Below are 12,263 nucleotides of genomic sequence, written 5' to 3'. Positions count from 1 at the left end.
CTCAGCTGCAGCACACCACGGCCGTTGAACCATCACGAAGCCTTTTGTTTGGGCTGCCTTCACCGGTTCGGCGAAAAGATTGCATAAATGCGCACCTTTCACAGTACTGGCCAACAATAGCAGGCAAACGCTTTTGTTTTCACGTAAAAAAAAATTTGGCACCCGCTGCAGTGGCTTAGCGGCGAATGGTGTTGCACTGCTATGCACGAGGTCGCGGTATCAAGTACAGGCCGCGGCGGCTGCATTTCGATGGGGGCGAAATGCAAGAAATGTCCGTGTCCCGTGCATTGGGAGCAAGTTAAAGTTCCCCTTGATCAAAATTATTACGGAGTCCCCCCCCCCCCCCCCCTACAGCGTGCTTCATAATCAAATCGTGGTTTTTGCACGTAAAACCCCACAGTTGAATTCTCATTTCAGTTAGCATTTGAGTATGTTAAGCAGCAGTGAGACTAGCGGCACGCAAATTTGAAGAATATATAATCAGTAATTAGCCCGGGCGGGCATAAGCACACACATTTTATATTTTTACCAGTGGCACCGCTAATTGGCTTCCACCTAACAAACAACCTCCTATTATATGCGCATAAATATATCGCTCGGCATTCTCTCCCTGACACGGTTAACTAGATGTCTTGAAGCATTAGGCAAACGTTTGCAACACTGCGGGTAAAACCACGCAGCAGCACGATTTATTCGCAACGCCGATGTTACGAAACTGCCAGTGCTACACATCCAAAAGTTAGTTCCGATAGAATTTTAAATTCTGGATTTTTATGTGCCAAAACCACGATTTCATTATGAGACACACCGTAGCGAGAGACTGCGCATTAATTTTAACCGCCTTGGCTTCGTTGAGTTGCACCAAATGCACGGTACACGGACGTTCTTGCATTTCATCCCCATCAAAATGCGGCCACCGCGGCCGGCATTCGATCCCTCTCCTTCGGTTTAGTAGCACAACGGCATAGCCACTATACGCCACCACGGTGGGTGTGCGAAAGAATTTTGGAAACTAACACAGCAGATGTGTAGAAATATAGCTCCTTTATTACTATTTTAAACTCCTTTCGTATTGAAATCATCAGGTTAGCGGTATAGGTAAACGGTGCGTTGACAAAATTTATTGATTGCGCTTCCTGCAAGACTTGTGGGAATAAACTGATTTCCCTTGGTAGCAAAGATGGTCGAATACAAGCTTGCACATTTTTGCTTTCAGTGTCAAATGGTTCATATTGTGAGAGATAATGTCTTCTTTCACTACCCACAGTTCGCATGCTGAAAAAAAAAGAACGTTCATCTGCAGTGCGCTGTTCCTGGTGGCGAGCTTTCGCTATCGGGAAGTATACAAGTGCCAAGGGGCAAAGGCAAACTAAGGTTCAGAGTCCTAAAACGAAGATAGGTTAGAGAGATACATGGCCCTTTTATTCACCCTGTCAAAGTATTGTCAATGAGCGGTAAACGTTGCTTTATAGCGGCACCTAAGGCTGCGCAAGATTTTGTTACGGGGAAAGAGAGGTTTCAATTATATTTAAAGAATATTTACAGCAGGCATATAAGGCATACAACATGCAAAACCAGTCCACGCGACATCGGAGACCATCGTCGTCTTCTGTATTCTCAGCGTTGTCTCGAGCATTGATTGATAACATCACCCCCGTCGGCCAAGACGCCTTCCCGGTGCTCGCTAGATCGTCCGCGTGGTATCGCTTAAGGCGTGTGACGTGGACAACATCGGTGGAAGGTCGAGACTGGGTGGAATCGAGGGGCAAGATCTCATATGGGACGTTGGTCACTTGGCGCAAGACCCGGTACCGGCCAGAGTAAGGCGCAAGCAACTTGTCGCAAAGGCCAACTCGCCGTGATGATGTCCAAAGAAGGACTATATCACCAGGGTTGAAGCGGGCATCGCGGTGGCGGGCATCATAGAAGCGTCGCGGCTTTTCTTGTGAAGCGGTAATGCGCAGGCGTGCAATATCGCAGCCCTCGACAGCTCGGAAGATCACGTCACAGGCGTATTCTGACGACGAGTCAAGAACGGCGCGAAGCAGTGTGAAATGGCAGCGTGGAATTTCTTCCGTACAAGAGATAAAACGGTGAAAAACCCGCTAAGTCGTGTCGGGAGGAATTATAGACAAATGTTACGAAGGGCTGAGCGGCGTCCCAGTCATGATGTTCGGCGGAAACATACATAGCAAGCACGTCTATGATAGTTCTGATAAGACGCTCTGTGAGGCCGTTAGTCTGAGGGTGGCACGAGGTTGTTAACTCGCGTTTTGTAGCGCAGGAGTGCAAGAGGTCCTGGACAACCTTCGATGTGAAATAGCAGCCCCGGTCTGTGAGGAGCTGTCGAGGAGCGCCGTGGTGAAGTATGACGTCTTCGAGCAGGAAGTCGGCAAAATCAGTTGCACACTGGTTGGAAGCGCCCGTGTGATCGCGTACCGGGTCGTGTAGTCGGTAGCAACTGCGATCCGCGATTTCCGCTAAAACAGAGTGCGAAAGGGCCAAGAAGGTCAATACCAACCCTAAAGAATGGCTGCGATGGTACGTCAAGGGGTTGAAGGAGGCCAGTTGGGAGTACTGTTGGTTTCTTGCGGTACTAGCATTTTTAACAGGAAGCGACGTAACAGCAGACGGAACGGTAAATTCCGCGCCAAAAGAAGCGGTGTCAAACACGGTTTACATTCTTACATTCGTCATTTGGTGGCGAGATGGACGAAGCTGGGGAAATGCAGGAGCCTGTCTTCATCCCAATCCAGTCTGCTACCCACTGAAAGCACTACGATAGCGGCGAGCACAGTCGTCGGTCGTCAAAATCTCATGTATGGGTCAAGTACATCCGCTGATGTAAACGTCGGGTGCGCCATCGCACATCCCAGTGCACATCGCTGGTGTTCGCGACGTGCACTTTCACAAAAATTTTACGTTCTAAGCGTGCCTTGCAGCGAGCGGTTACATTGTAATAACGGTTTGCATGTGAAAAATTGTTTACCGAAATAATAAACAATGTGCGCGTGTTGATATTGAGTACACAATTGTGAGCATTAGGGTTCCTTCAAATGTCTTATATTAAGGTAAATGGTATATGGTGCACGTAGAGATAAAAATGGGTATCCGGACGGCGTCTTGATTTATAACGGAAAATGACGGAGATGGAGAAGTGGGGATGTGCCGTCCCTACGTCTTTCTTGTCGCCATTTTTTCGCGCTAGAAGTCATGAACAGGTTCTAAATCTGCCAGCACTGTATTCCTATCAGGGAAGAGCAGTGTGATCGCAGGTGTTACCCCCCCCCCCCCCCCCCCATTTTAAGTGAAAACATAACAGTACTCACTGTGTTTTACTGCATACTGTCGAGTTGCTTCAGCTGCGTAATATATTCTTTCTGCGATGTAACAGCTGCCATTATAGTAGTGAAGGATTCTGTAATAGCATACACCCACTTGACCTAAAACAAACAAATAAATATATTAACTGCTGCACACCCAGTGTGATAATGCCTGCATGCACCGGTACGTGTTATATATATATATATATATATATACATATATATATATATATATATATATACATATATATATATATATATATATATGTATGTATATATATACAGGGTGTCCCAGCTATCACGCAGCACGATTTTTACAAAAGGGGAATGGCGTTTCGCGACGCAAACCTAGTGTGTATTGTTTCCAGTACAGTGGAGTATCCGCCATTAATTTTTACGTTACTGAGATTTAATTAGGTAATTGTAATTAATAATCTAACTCGAGAAGTAATGTGCTAATTATCGAAGTGTCAATGAGAAAGTTGTAAAGCAACATGAAAAACTCCCGATACAGCTTTCCGTTGCTCAATACGTGCTACATAACAGTGTTTTTTCGGAGTGTGAAAGAAGCCCGCGAATGCACGCAAAGTGCCTAGAGCCGCCAGTCGCGCGGCAATTCTGCGTGTATTCGCGGGCTTCTTTCACACTCGGCAAAACGCATTTATGTAGCACGCATTGAGCAACAGAGAGCTGTATCGGTACTTTTTCATGTTGCTCTAAAACTTTCTCATTGACACTCTGATAATTAGGACATACTTCTCGAGTTAGATAGTTAATTACAATTAGCTAATTAAATCTCAATAACAAAAAAATTACTGGAGGCTACTCCACTGTACTGGAAACAATACGCACAAGGTTTGCTTCGCGTAACGCCGTTCCTTTTTTTTAATCGGGCTGCGTGATAGGTGGGACACCCTGTATGTGCGTTTTGGTTTCTTTGTTTCCATAAACGTATTTTTGTTGAATCTGGTAGCAGGTGTACTGTCACGCAGGGAAGAGTTCCTCAGCATGCTCTAATTGCCTAGTTTAATCTAAGCACCGAAACAAAAACGATAGCTCTTCCTGGCGAGAAATTAGAAGATAACGTACATCTCCGTCAAAATATTCGTCCTTTATAGAACATGTGTAGAGAAGGTTACATTCTCACAGTGAGCAAACACTTCATCATAATGAGCGCAGCGTCCTGTCTATTTCTCCTAACCACTTTACCTCTCAAGTTCTTTGAAAATTTGTATAAAATGTCCCCAACACTTTTTCTTTGATCAAACACTTGCACATTACATCCGGATGCGAAAAAGTACGTTACAATTGCAATTTTCCTTTTATATTTACCAGAAATAATAATAACACTTGCTCTAAAAAAGGTCTTGCCTTAGCGATTACGTAAAGGCAGAACGCAATCATTTGAACGAACAATAGCGAAAGGAATAAAAAACATCGAAGAATATGTGCAAGTAGCAAAAGTCAAGTGACACGCTTACAACTCGGTTCACGAGCTCGACTCGTCAGAATCAGAGTCAGAATGTTTATTACTTCATGGAAAAGTTACGACAAATAGCACAATATGAAACAAAGGTCTCATATTCAACTGCTGTAATGGGAGCCTTGGGTATTTACTAGTAGTACAGTAAAGTAATACAGCTAGCAAAGAAACAAAATAAACGTCAAAGCAATACTTAAACATGGAATTCAAGAGTCATCTTTTTTTCATTCATTTATTATCACCTTGAAGGCCCAAAGGCATTACACAAGGGGGGGGGGGGGGGTCAATGCAAACATGTGTAAAAGTGGTTACGTACAAAACAACAACAAATAAGTTTGTCGCAGTTTCACCTGAAAGGTGAAGCATCAATTGCGATAGCAAATTTGTAGAGAGATATACGGAGTAATGATATTAGCTTTATCAGCTGTATAAACTCTGACATGCAGCAGCACCGGCAACGCGCCGAACTGTTGTCGACGCCGTCGGCATTTTGCCCGCGTTCGCTCAAAATGCGTGCGGCGTTGGTGACTGTTGCCGGAGCCTCTGATATAAATAGGCACTTGGTGCCGCAGCTAAACGTCGCCTCCCTTCCCTCCCCCTTCCCCCCCTCCCCCACGGCCTCTCGCACATCGGAAGAAGGCGCGTTTGCTCTACATATATGGTGATTGTAAAGGAGGAAAGAGACGCCTACTTCTGCAGCCCTTAAGGAAGCACGGCGCAGAACGCGCGTTTGTTCTCCGCCGTGCGTTCACTCCCCGTGAAAGAGCGCGTCCCTCGCGCCCTTTCACTCGCACATACAGCGTTCGGCGGCCACGATTTCATCTCCATTGACGTCATACGGAACCTCACGGCGACGGCGACGGCGACGGCGACGGCGACGCCGACGGCGACGGCGACGCCGACGGCAGAAATCTGCTTTTGAGTGTCCATATAATTGCTATCGCAATAAAAAGAAACATTGCTGATTTTGTATGACTTTAAACAATCAAACAAAAATTACGAATTTAAATAAGCAACGCGGCAATACGTTCGTGCACAAAAACAGAAAAAATCTGGACAATAAAACTGTAGAGCGCGGGAACAAATAGTTAATAATAAAAAAATATGTCACTGAGCGAAACATTTTGACAAATGTACATGTAAGTAAACGCAAAAAAAATAATCAAACAGTAAAGATCTCTAAAAGATCTTTACTCTATGCAGTTCCTCTGCCCGAATTTCGCCATACGTGCGAAACAATTAATGCGATAGCAACGTGCTAGAACACTACACGAAGTTTAAGGCTCGTAGCTGTAGTGACAGTATGAATGGCAGCAGACCTAAGCAGACTAAATAAACACACGTGGTGTCGCCTGTGTAAACACATGCACTGAGAGAAATCGGTCACCGCGACCAGCATCGCTTAGAACTACAGGGTCTTGTCGGCATTGTCTCCTTGTGTTGACCTCGCGTGCCCGCAGTGCCGCATGATGAGGGCGGGCAAGATGTATGCGTCCCCTTGGTGCTTTTGAACTGCAGGGTTCTGCCGACGTTGTCGCTTAGCCTCGGTCTCCTGTTGCCGCAGCGCCCCTTCTGGGCGCCTCGGGCGTTGAGCTGTAGCCTCACAAGCAGCAGCACATTGATTTTACATCTAAGCCAACGGAGTGGTCTTTGCGCATGTGTGGGCCCACGTTGCTTCATTGCGATTAGGTCTTCGCTGGAGCTTCGCTGCCGCCATTCTGACAACATGCGGAGGCATTATTGCATGATATAAGGGACGCGGGGCTTCGCTTCGGAAACCACTCACCGGCTGGTACAATTCTAGCCACCCTATCTTGGCTACTGGTGAGAAAAGAATGGCCCAAGCCGACAGCTTGGGCATAGTCTTCATAGTCTGCGTAGGTTCGTTGCGGTTCGTTCCAGCAGGCAAAGTTGTCTAACTTGAGGCCTTAGAACGCAGCTTCTTCTGTGCACCAGTCTCTGCGATAACACGAACACACGCCTAGACGTATTTCGCCACCTGGCGTTCAAGTTCTGACGAAAAGTAAAATGGCACACTGATACTGGGTAACGTTCTAAAGAACGTTACTCACATTAACATTCTTCCGAAAACAAATGAAAAGTAAATAAGTAGTATTTGTTTCTGTAATTACTGAAGAAGACGAAAAATAACTGGGAGTGTCCTAGAGCGCACCATGCGTCTCAACGCACTGGCTTGCACCGGTAAATTCTTAAGGATGTTCTATTCCGTTTACTGCGGCATGCGTTCGTTGCCTAGTGGTTAGAAGATCGATCGAAATGTTGTGCTAGGGATCCTGTTTACGAATCCACCCGTCGGAGAAATAATTTAGGTTTGTTTATTTAAGGTAAATTTCCTTCTCTTAGAAAAAAATAACAAAATAATAAAATTGGGTTAGAGTGCATACGGCAGGCATTACCAAATCCTGACTGGGAGCTTACCACTATCGTTGAAAAGAAAAGTGTACAATAATTGCATTCTACCGGTGCTAATATATGGGGCAGAAACTTGGAGGTTAACAAAAAAGCTCGAGAACAAGTTAAGGACCGCACAAATGGCGATGGAACGAAAAATGTTAGGCCTAACGTTATGAGACAGGAAGAGAGCGGTGTGCATCAGAGAGGAAACGGAGATAGCCAATATTCTAGTTTACATTAAGAGGAAAAAATGGAGCTGGGCAGGCCATGTAATGCGTAGGATGGATAACCGATGGACCACGAGTTACAGAATGCATACCAAGGGAAGAGAAGCGCAGTCGAGGAGGGCAGAAAACTAGGTGCGGTGATGAAGTTAGAAATTTGCAGGCGTAAGTTGGAATCAGCTAGCGCAAGACAAGGGTAATTAGAGATCGCAGGGAGAGGCCTTCGTCCTTCAGTTAACATAAATACAGGCTGATGATGATTAAAGGTAAATGCTTTCTTTGTGGCTTACCACCACTTATCGGCATCGAGTATGCTTCAAACCTCTTTCGTGGTTAATCCCGGAGATCGCGCTGCCTAAAAGGGTGAAGCACTGATTGCGATAGCAAGCTTGACCGTTGCGGTTGAACTTATCCGATGTTCTAACGCGGAGGCGCCAAAATATCTGACACTCTTCAAAGCTTTACCACACCATGAGGGGCATGTAATGACATCGGACAGGCGCTACTGCGCTGCCTATGGGCAGCCGCGCCAGTAAAATTACGTCACTTTCAGGGTTGAACTATGACATTCTTTCGCACTTGTAATATTTATTATTCTGAGAAGACTTATGATAAAAGGCATGCGCTGTGAATGTTATGTTTCATGGCAATTGCGTGTTGTCATTCTCAAAATTCTGAGGAATAATTCAGTAGAGAATGTAAGACCTGGTATGAGCAACTTTAATGATAGGATAGTGTAGTAACATAGTGCGCTTATGCAGCGTCCAATATAGCAGGGCATGACATATAGCATGCACACGCCTAAATATAGGCGGAGACGCAGGGTGCATCAAATACTGACGCCAACGCTCTGCGCTCCCGACATGCTCAGCTTTAATATTGCTTGGATTTGCCGTTGAGATTTGACGATGAATATCTCGAACTGGATGTCACTTTCAAGACCTAAAAAATGAGCGTGAAATAACTGTAAGTACTTCCAAGTTCACCATTTAAACAACTGCCTCCAAGGCACTATTGAAAAGTTATATACGGCATTGTGTTAATTGTCAATACTAATTGCCGATGCGATAATTGCCGTTGCCGCTACTGGCAGCAACGTATGTCAACTTCGCCCATAGAATTATTATGAGGGAGTGGCACGTTTCCGGCGCCTACATTTAAAAAAAATGTATTTGGTTAAAAAGCATCCTGCAGATGTGCAGATATATTTTGACGGGGCGTCAAATAAATAAAAAGTAACGCATGCTTTCCATCACGAATATTTACAGTGGTAGCCCAGATAGCTGATCGTCTTCTGCTTCAGTAGTGCAAGCAGGAGGTTTGTAGCAATATATATATATATATATATATATATATATATATATCTATATATATTGTGAGACGACGCCCGGGACGAACGCAGAGCTCTTCTATCATCACACAGCGCGAGACAGCCCACGAACACCAACCCGACAAAATTATTATGATTATGAGGATGGGTATATACAGATGAAGACGGTGATGAACTGCACAGTTAGCGCTCAGAATATATATATATATATATATATATATATATATATATATATATAGAGAGAGAGAGAGAGAGAGAGAAATGAGAAACACAACTTCGCGGTTATCTTAGGTTTATTTACCCAACAGTTACCAAGGGTCGGTCCACCGACCGAAACTGTTTGGTAAATAAACGTAAGCTAACCGCGAAGTTGTGCTTATCGTTTTATTGCGATAGCAATTATATGGACACTCAAAAGCAGATTTCTGCCGTCGGCGTCGCCGTCGCCGTCGCCGTGAGGTTCCGTATGACGTCAATGGAGATGAAATCGTGGCCGCGCGCCGCCGAACGCTGTATGTGCGAGTGAAAGGGCGCGAGGGACGCGCTCTTTCTCGGGGAGTGAACGCACGGCGGAGAACAAACGCGCGTTCTGCGCCGTGCTTCCTTAAGGGCTGCAGAAGTAGGCGTCTCTTTCCTCCTTTACAATCACCATATATGTAGAGCAAACGCGCCTTCTTCCGATGCGCGAGAGGCCGTGGGGGAGGGGGGGAAGGGGGAGGGAAGGGAGGCGACGTTTAGCTGCGGCACCAAGTGCCTATTTATATCAGAGGCTCCGGCAACAGTCACCAACGCCGCACGCATTTTGAGCGAACGCGGGCAAAATGCCGACGGCGTCGACAACAGTTCGGCGCGTTGCCGGTGCTGCTGCATGTCCAAGTTTATACAGCTGATAAAGCTAATATCATTACTCCGTATATCTCTCTACAAATTTGCTATCGCAATTGATGCTTCACCTTTCAGGTGAAACTGCGACAACATTTTTCTAAATACGCTTGGCCCATTGAAAAATCCAGTTAATATATATATATATATATATATATATATATATATATATATATATATATATATATACACTTTTACATGTTCAACTGCAATATCCTAATTCACCCTCCGAAGCCGACACGTCGCACGTCGTACTTCCATGTATTTTTGGGTAAAAGGCATTCGTTACTGTTAAGATTTCAATTTATGTGCGTTGTGTCGCAATTTGTATCGCAGAAGCTTTCTTTAACTTAAGGGACGAGAATACGAGCCCGAGAATAATTTGTTGTTTCATGTATAAAATCACCTTCCTAGTAATACTTGATGTATTTTTCATATGTACTTCACTGAAAATGTAGTCCTCTGGTTCGCTGCCTCCCTTTCATTTATATGTCCGCATTTGCACTAATTTTGCGTTGCTTACTGCCTATTTTCTTTTTACTCATACTGTATGCTTATGTAACGCAGTAATAGATCGCGACTAACCCATAGTCAGCAAACTGATGTTTTATTAACATTTTGCTAGACCACTGTTACTAATAAAATGAGACTTACTAATACTGCATCGAAAGGTAATGTGCAGAATCCGCTGTGCCATGCTGATTTGTACGCTCGTTCTAGAAGTGAATCATTGTTCGTTTGATCCAACATATACAACCTAGGCTATACCGTTTTCATTTTACCTACCGCCGCACGTAGATGAGAACGTGGCGAATGAAATAAATATATTTATTTGCACACTTCAATTAGCACAACCAGTCCAACCAGGGATGCAGGTTAAACACGCGCTGTCGAAATTCTACAAGGACGGTACCTGTGGTGTCTTCGTTGTCAAGTCGATCATATCGAAGAATGTTCATCTCTGTTGAATTTATTGTAGCGGTATACATAACCGGTTCCCTGTAAAATGTTTAGGAATGTGTTAGGCAATTTCCATCCTTGAATGTATGCCTACCGTGCAGATCTTTGAATCTACGTTTACCGTGACATACTACCGTGGCACATAAAATGTGCAAGGTTGAATATCAGATGGCTGTAATATTTCGTTACTATTACGCAAAATGAAGAGATTTTGTATTCTCATAGGGGCTTCGGTTGCAGCTTGCTTGAACACGTTTGTTGGAAGTGTTTCTTTTATATGCGGCATTTCAAACCCGTTTAGTAGCATACGCAGCCATATCTCATACAAAAATCTATAATTATATCTTACATAAATGAGGCAATACCACCAATCCACTTTTTAGTTAGAACATTTGGAACACACGCGTGACCAAAAGTTTATATCTGTGGGACAATAGCTGTTAAAATATGATGGTACGGTCTTTACGGAATTCGCAAATAAAGAAATACTACCCATAGGGGACAATAATAACTCTCCAGTCCTAGGCTTTTTTAACTTTTCTCCAAAGAGTTTTTATATAACGAAGTTAGCATGTACTGAATCAGAAGTTAGATAACACCCTTAGCAAAAGCCGCCAATGCCATCACAAACGCACCCGGTATGCATGATGCTTGCAGTTAGAATCCTGTCAGTGCGTTCCTATGAAATTGCGCTGATCAATTAACCTCTTTTATTTTCCAATGATTCCGTCTGCAGCATGCCTTTGGAAACGTTTGAGAAAGGTGCCAGGGCTTTAACTTGGTGATTTCCATACTTGGGCCAGTGTTGAGTGTTCACCTGTTGTGAATTTCTTACATAAGGATTTCTTTTTATCGCAGTGGTGGAGAGGGGTGGGAGATCTAAAGTTATGTCGGACATACGCGGGAACAATCGACTTGGTCGTCTTAAATATACGGGGATACACAAGCTCCTCGCAACCACGCTCCTTGAAGCTTCGCTTCGCACAACCTTCAGTCTACAAGGGATATACTAGGTACAAAGCTGCTTATCGTACACGCATATCTTCCTGTCATCAATTGTACCTGCTAGAATCCTGCACAAACAAGCGAGCGAATCTACGAGAAGTAGCACACCCCGACGGCGATCAGTGATAGCGTGGCGGAGGGCTCGCTGTTCTAACGAAAGAAGCGTTTAGATGTCGCTCCTTGTGTTAAACGCCTTACAGCACAAAAGACCAGATCTAGGGTGCTATGCAGGATGCGCCGAGTTTCTCGTTCACCCGAGTTTTACCCGAGTTTGCTCGATGGCAGTCAGTGAACGAAGATAGCAAAGAACGTGCAATAACAGCAGGCAAAAAGAAATGTCGAGATAAAGCCGCGTATGACAACATGAGCGCACCCTGTGCGGCACAGTGCTGCCGGGCTTCAAGCACAGAGGACTGCGCAACAAAACGCGCCAGCGCCGCGTATTGTTATCAACGTATTATCGCAATTTAGCAATACCGTCACTGTCCCGCTGTCTATCTGCACACTTGCCGTGAGCCGCTTGCCACGCCTTTCTCGGGCGCGTCAAGGGCGTGCCTCCTTTTTCGGGCAGTATCTTTCTATCCTCCGTCGAATGCGAAAGGGCACATGCGGTGCATTCTTGCGCCTATACTTTCCCTCAA

The 12,263-nt window shown here is 44.8% G+C and overlaps 1 long non-coding RNA gene across 1 annotated transcript; it reads right to left on the bottom strand.

Annotated features, from left to right (window-relative positions):
- Positions 1–1,027: 1,027 nt before the first annotated feature.
- LOC125943624 (uncharacterized) lies at positions 1,028–10,660 on the bottom strand. The gene is made up of 3 exons (XR_007465804.1): positions 10,571–10,660; positions 3,330–3,443; positions 1,028–1,275 (listed from the first exon to the last, which is right to left on the bottom strand). It is a non-coding gene; the product is annotated as an uncharacterized LOC125943624 (long non-coding RNA).
- Between the last annotated feature and the right edge of the window lie 1,603 nt (positions 10,661–12,263).

Source organism: Dermacentor silvarum, chromosome 2, assembly GCF_013339745.2.
Source record: "Dermacentor silvarum isolate Dsil-2018 chromosome 2, BIME_Dsil_1.4, whole genome shotgun sequence".
Classification (NCBI taxonomy): Eukaryota; Metazoa; Arthropoda; class Arachnida; order Ixodida; family Ixodidae; genus Dermacentor; species Dermacentor silvarum.
Note: the sequence above shows the minus strand (reverse complement) of the source record. Positions and strands in the feature narration are given on the sequence as shown.